Raw genomic sequence first — 6,000 nt, 5'->3', positions numbered from 1 at the left:
AATAAGAGAGCTTTTCTATTTTCTACAAATGAAGAGAGATGACAAGGTACTAAGATCGAAATCAACCTGAATATGTAACTTTTCTACACAATGTTTTTCTGAGTTTTCAATGAGGAGATGCATTAATCTGTTTTCACACTCGGTACTTTCAAAAGTTCTGTGGCATCATACAATATTGCTTTAGAGGTCATCCAGTCTTTTCCATGGATTAGCTACATTTGGCTGAATCATCCTAGTAGTCATTATAAGTAGATTAAGGGAGGCTGCTATGTCAGCATACCATTCATATTCTCAACTAATGACATTTTAGCAAGGGGTAGGGTTATTTTGCTTTTGTTTACTTTTTCTGACCATCTTAAAACAAAAGCAAAAGAGTAGTTTTCTCCATTTTATTCAATGGAATATAGTTAAGGACTTAATAAAAAAATTAATTTTTAATGTATCTGTCCAACACTCCCCTTGCCATATTATGAGCCTGTTTTTCTGATCCTAGGAGCAAAAACCACCTAGATTTTAAATGTATTTCACTGGGCAAACCTAATAACTGACTGCTGCTGTAATTGGCCTCTATAAACTATTCAGGATCCTGGTTCAGTGGATTATAAAAGATATAAAATTTAGAATGAGATGAGGCCTCTGATTCCCATGTTTCCCCAAAGGATTGGGTTAGACTGAGTCAGTGATATTGTTAGATGAAAAGACCACTAGATTAGTACTCTAATAGAACACAGTACTCTAACACACACCTAGCAGGCTAATAATATTCCTCTCCATTTACTGTAGAATTCTATTTTCCCAGGCCACTTTTTACCAAAGATACTTAAGTAGGAGGTGTTACTCATGATGTCTGAACTTCATATTCCACCCCTCTGCATACTTTTGGACTTTATTATACCCCTAGGAACCTTATCAGGAACTTCACTATCCTGCAGTATTAGTATGCACATTTCATAGGCATCCTTTGCTCTGGGACTCCTTATTGGAGGACAGAGCAAGAGTTCCTCTTTAAACCTCCATTTAAGAAAATTGTCAAGGCCAGCTATCTCTTAAATTTCCCACCAGCTTGCCCACCTCTCTTTTAATCTTTTTCTTCATGCCCTACAGCAGGCATCCCTTCTAATCTCTCATTTCCATTTCCTTTTTGTGATATCTTCCCAAGCTGTAAACTCCTTACAGGCAGCAATTGTCTTTCTGTTTCATATATGTTATACCTAGCACTTAGCCCAGGGACTGGTGTTCAGCAGATGCTCAATAAATATTTACAAACTAACTTAGGGAAAGTTACAATTTATTTTGGCCTTAGTTTCCTTATTTGTAAAATGAGGTGATTATATTACCTGAACCCTATGGTCCTTTCAAGATCTAATATTATAAGTTTTTTTTTTCCATTTTGAAACGCTTCTGTTTTACATTTATTCTCTATTTTTTTCACCTAAAAGTACTCATAAGTATTAGTATAAGCAATTGGTATTTTTAAAAACTGAAATAAAAATTTGGCTTGATAATTTGGAGGAAGATTTTATGATATCCCTCTGTCCTTTGAGTCAACTTCTGGTATTGAATCTATACAAATCTACACAAATTTGCCCAGGATCTGGGATGAAGTGCAAAAAGAATAGAAAAGTTTATACCAAACAATCTTGGTTTTGGTTTTCTGTTTATATTTTGCTTTGAGGAATAGGAGAAAAATGGAGAAAAGAAAGGATAAGATGAAATAGGTGATTCTAGAATGTCTATCAGAATACATGAAGAAAGTAAAGGTGGGAGAAAGGAGGAAAAAAGTAATTAAATATTTTTGTACAAAGCTAATGTGAGAATTTATTTCTCTTAGATAAGCAAATTTATTATAATTTATTACATATTTATAACAAAGCATACATTATATCATTGTTGTTACATATTATATTGTACATTTTAAAATGGTAACAAAAAAGTTTGTGGAATGAAAAAAAAGCACATGCTGATTCCTTTCACTTCATCCCTATCTAAAACTCTAGATCAGTTTTCCTATCACCTTAATCCCAATTTAAAAATGCATCATTGAAGTTATTATATTACTCTTAATCAACAAATATCAGAATACCTGTTCCATGAGGGGTCTATGAGTGCCATCTCTGGCACATCTGCCATAGGTTTGGCATCATGGTCCTAGGATATAGAGCACTCTCAGTCTGAGGAAACTCCTTTTACCAAAGAATGTTGGCACTTCCTCTATAACTTGTATTCTTGGAATTGCCCAGAATACTGAAAAGTTAAGTGACTTGCCAAGCACCATACAATTAGTATGTTGTATCAGAAGTGGGGCTTGAACCCAGGTCTTTTGATCAAGTCATTGATAATATTAAACAGGATAAAAAGCCAAGCACAGAACTCTGGGACATTCTACTAGAGAAATCCTCCCAAGGAGACATTGAACTTTAATGGTTACTCTTTTGGATTAGACTGTCAAGATTCTGAATCTAGATAATAGTACTATCTTCTAGCTTACTTCACTCCATTTGCTCCAGAAAAATGGCATAAGAAATGCTGTCATGTTTTGCCAAAATCTATGTAAACTACATTCACATAATCTTCCTAATATCCCAGGCTAGAAACTTTGACAAACAAAACAAAACAAAACACAATCTTGCATAGTTTATTCTTGATGAAGTCACTTTGGCTCTTTGTGATCACAATTTTCCCTTGCTTTTAATACTAGAATTTTTCCAGCTGTCAAAGTTGAACTCAGCTGCCAATAGTTTAGACTGTACTTGGGCCCCACTTTTGAAAAATAAGACATTTATCTTTCTGCAGTTCTACAATATCATTCCATTCTCCAAGACCTTTTAAAGATCACTGGGTTGTACTTTAGCAATAATATCTTTCAGATCATTTAGTATCCTGTGACCTAACAGCTGAACTGAGTATAGAGACTTGAACTCATCAAGGATGGATAAGTAAGTACTCACTCCATCTCCTTACTTATCTATCCTGGGTATCAATTTTTATTTAATCCTTTCTGGAACAAAAAGTATTATATTTGGGAGAATAACAGCTGAGTAAATCTGCATTCTTTGCTACCCCACAAAAAGATAATAATGTCAATCTGAGACACTTAACATCAATCATTTTCTAGTATACTCCTCCCCTATGTCTATAACTTCCACATACCCTTCCTTGCTATATGGGAAAAAATAGTTAAGCCTGACAGCTGCATATGCAACATTCTAAGGGGTATGTGGAAAGTGTTGGGGGGGAGGGGGGGAGGCATTATTTCTCCAGGACCATGTTTTGTCTTAAAACTATCTTAAAGGCCAGTACCACTGCTACCTGCTTTTATTTCTATCTTCTATACATATCTTTTACAAATTAAGTTGATCAATCCATTTCCTGTATCTCCAACATCATTCTCTTTGGGCAACTTCCCCCCTTTCACTATTAATGAGCTGCTTCTCTTTGTCTTCAGAATTTCATTCTTGAGAATTTCTGATCCCCTCTGGCCTGAATTTTCCTACAGAATTTTAATCTATGGTATCCTACCTATCTTTTCTCTGAATATCTTGAAATCAGCTCTCCTAAAACCAAGGAGGTATGGATAGACTATGTCAAGTTTTTCTTTTCTATTTCACAAATATGACAGAGTGATCATATTTACTTTAATTTTCCCATCATGTCTATGCCAGAAACCTCTCTCACTATTAGTGAGAAATTAGATCCATAACAAAAAGTCCCTTTGGGGAGGCAATGGGGTTTTCAGAAGGTGGTATAATACAACAGAAAGAGCATTAGTTTGGGCATCAGAAGATGCAGGGTTCAATAACTACCTCCAATGCTTACTACCTATGTGATCTTATGGCAAGTCACTTAACCTCCTTAGGCCTGTTTGCTCATCTGTAAATTGGGGGAGATTAGAGTATATGGCCTCTGCTGTTCCTTTCAGGTCTAGAGCTATGATCCTAGTATTCCACTACCTCTTGAAGCATGAAATCCTCATCGGCAAACCAAGAAATCATTATTAGTTCTACCTCTGGCAAGGAGAGAGCCACAACAGATGTACAGATTATTATTCCTCAATTTCTTAGTAGTAATAGTGTCATTACTGTGCCAGGTCTGTTGGCATTTTAACTCCTCATATATCTTTTTTCTTTCTGTCCAGGTATTTGGTTATATGCTTTAGTGACAGTAAAGAGACTGTTTTGGCTACCATTGATCTTCACCCAAATGCTTTCTTTTATGTATACACTTTGGTTCTTTGATGTCCTCACAATGTGTATGCTTTCTGAATATACAATACTACTCATTGCTATTCCACACTCTGTTTCTCCAAGTAGGATATCCAGAGCTATATTCTATCCCCATATTCTATCCCATCAACTCTCAGTAATATCTATGAGTTTAAATCTGTCTCACTGCATTAGAATCTCTAGATCACGTCCTGTTACCCATATTTTCTGTATTTGTGTAGCAATCTTTGAGGTCATAAGCTTTATTCCTGGCTCCTTTATTGGATTTTATGTCCTGTGAACTTCTAGGTGACCCTACTATTATTTCAATGGTATTGTGTGATATCTAGTTTGATAGCTTTACTTAAGCAGTTTTCACCATTCCCTGTCTTTACTAACCTTGCTTACCTTTGTTAAGGCCCAAAACAATAATTTTTCTGACTAAATTATTATAAAACATTCCTAGATGCCTTCCTTAGCTCCATTCTCTTTCCCTTTTTACTTGTACTCAGATATAGTCTAATCTATTTTAAATACTACTTTATAATGTTACTTTTGGTTGAAAACTCTATAATGACTCTCTATTGATTCCCACACCAATCCAAATTTTTCTACCTGACTTCAAGGTCATTTATAATTTGGTTTTGGTCTATCAATGCAAATTTATTTTCCAACTACGACATTGGATATTAGCCTACTGCTCTAATCACTTTCACTATATCACAGAGATTTTCCCTCCCACTGAGAATGTCTTCCAATCCCATCTATTATCTACATCTTAACCATATTTAACTACTTCCTCCTTCAAGAAGCTTTCTCTCCCTTCCATTTAGCGATAACATTTGCTAATCTGAAGTAGGTTAAATTTGTAAGGCATGCCTCTTAAATGTTGGCCATTTCTTCCTAAAATTACAATTGTAATTATAGTCAGAAGGTAGATAGAGGTGTCAGTTTGGGTCCAGTAAATCCAAAGGGCAGACTTATTCTAGAGTGAGGATACTTAAGCTGGGGTCTGTGGACTTAAAAAAAGTGATAATTGTATTTCAATATGTTTGATTTGCCTTGAAATCCTATATATTTTAGACCCTTAAAAATATTCTTCTGAGAGAGTATCATAGGCCTAACCAGTTTGTTAAGAGGACGCAAGACAAAAAAGTTTTAAGAACTTCTGCTTTAGTGATAGAGAACTGATATCTTAAAGAATTCTCTCCTCTTTAATCAGGCCAAGAGCCTTAATTTATCTTAACAAACTTTTCCTAGATGATTTCTATGGGCTCATTCTCTTTCTCTTTTTTTCTTGTACTCAAATATATTCTTCAACAGATATATTCAATCAACATTTCCCACCAGCATGTTGTCCTAGACTTCATATTGATCTCCAGGAACTCATTATCCTTCAAGACAACATCGTCTGAAAATCAAACCTGTGAGTTTCCCCAGCCTTGGAGTTTCTGTGCATTCCTCTGATTGTAAAGGATGGACATTGGAGAGCTCTTCCTAGACTCTCCATTTAAGGAGGGCACTCAGGGCAGTAATCTCATCATTTCTACCCTGATTGCACTCCTTTGTACTTCATGTTCCTTCACTGCTCTCATTTTCTCCTTTCTCTTCCCATCTTCTTTTTATGTATTATTTCCCCATTAGATTGTAAGCTCCTTGAGATAGGCTTATCTTTTGCTTTCTTTCTTTTTGCTTTGTATCCCTCACTACTTAGCATAGTGCCCAGGATATAATAGATACTTACTAAGTATTTACTGACTTATTGACCATCAAAATGTCTTTACCAAAGTAACAGTAA

General features: G+C 35.3%; 1 protein-coding gene across 2 annotated transcripts in view; it reads left to right on the top strand.

Moving 5' to 3' along the window:
* Positions 1–2,749: 2,749 nt before the first annotated feature.
* TDRD7 (tudor domain containing 7) overlaps positions 2,750–6,000 on the top strand; it is a 123,264-nt gene continuing 120,013 nt past the window's right edge. The window contains exons 1-2 of one of the 2 annotated variants that reach the window (XM_056806687.1): positions 2,750–2,936; positions 5,526–5,628. The gene's annotated coding sequence lies outside the window, so the exon portion shown is untranslated. Of the gene's footprint in view, positions 2,937–3,446; positions 3,569–5,525; positions 5,629–6,000 lie in introns of those variants that run through there. The other variant, XM_056806686.1, reaches the window with a different exon arrangement.

The sequence above is a fragment of the Monodelphis domestica genome, chromosome 7 (genome assembly GCF_027887165.1).
Source record: "Monodelphis domestica isolate mMonDom1 chromosome 7, mMonDom1.pri, whole genome shotgun sequence".
In the NCBI taxonomy this organism is placed as follows: domain Eukaryota; kingdom Metazoa; phylum Chordata; class Mammalia; order Didelphimorphia; family Didelphidae; genus Monodelphis; species Monodelphis domestica.
The sequence above is the reverse complement of the archived record's forward strand: the minus strand, read 5'-3'. Positions and strand labels throughout refer to the sequence as shown.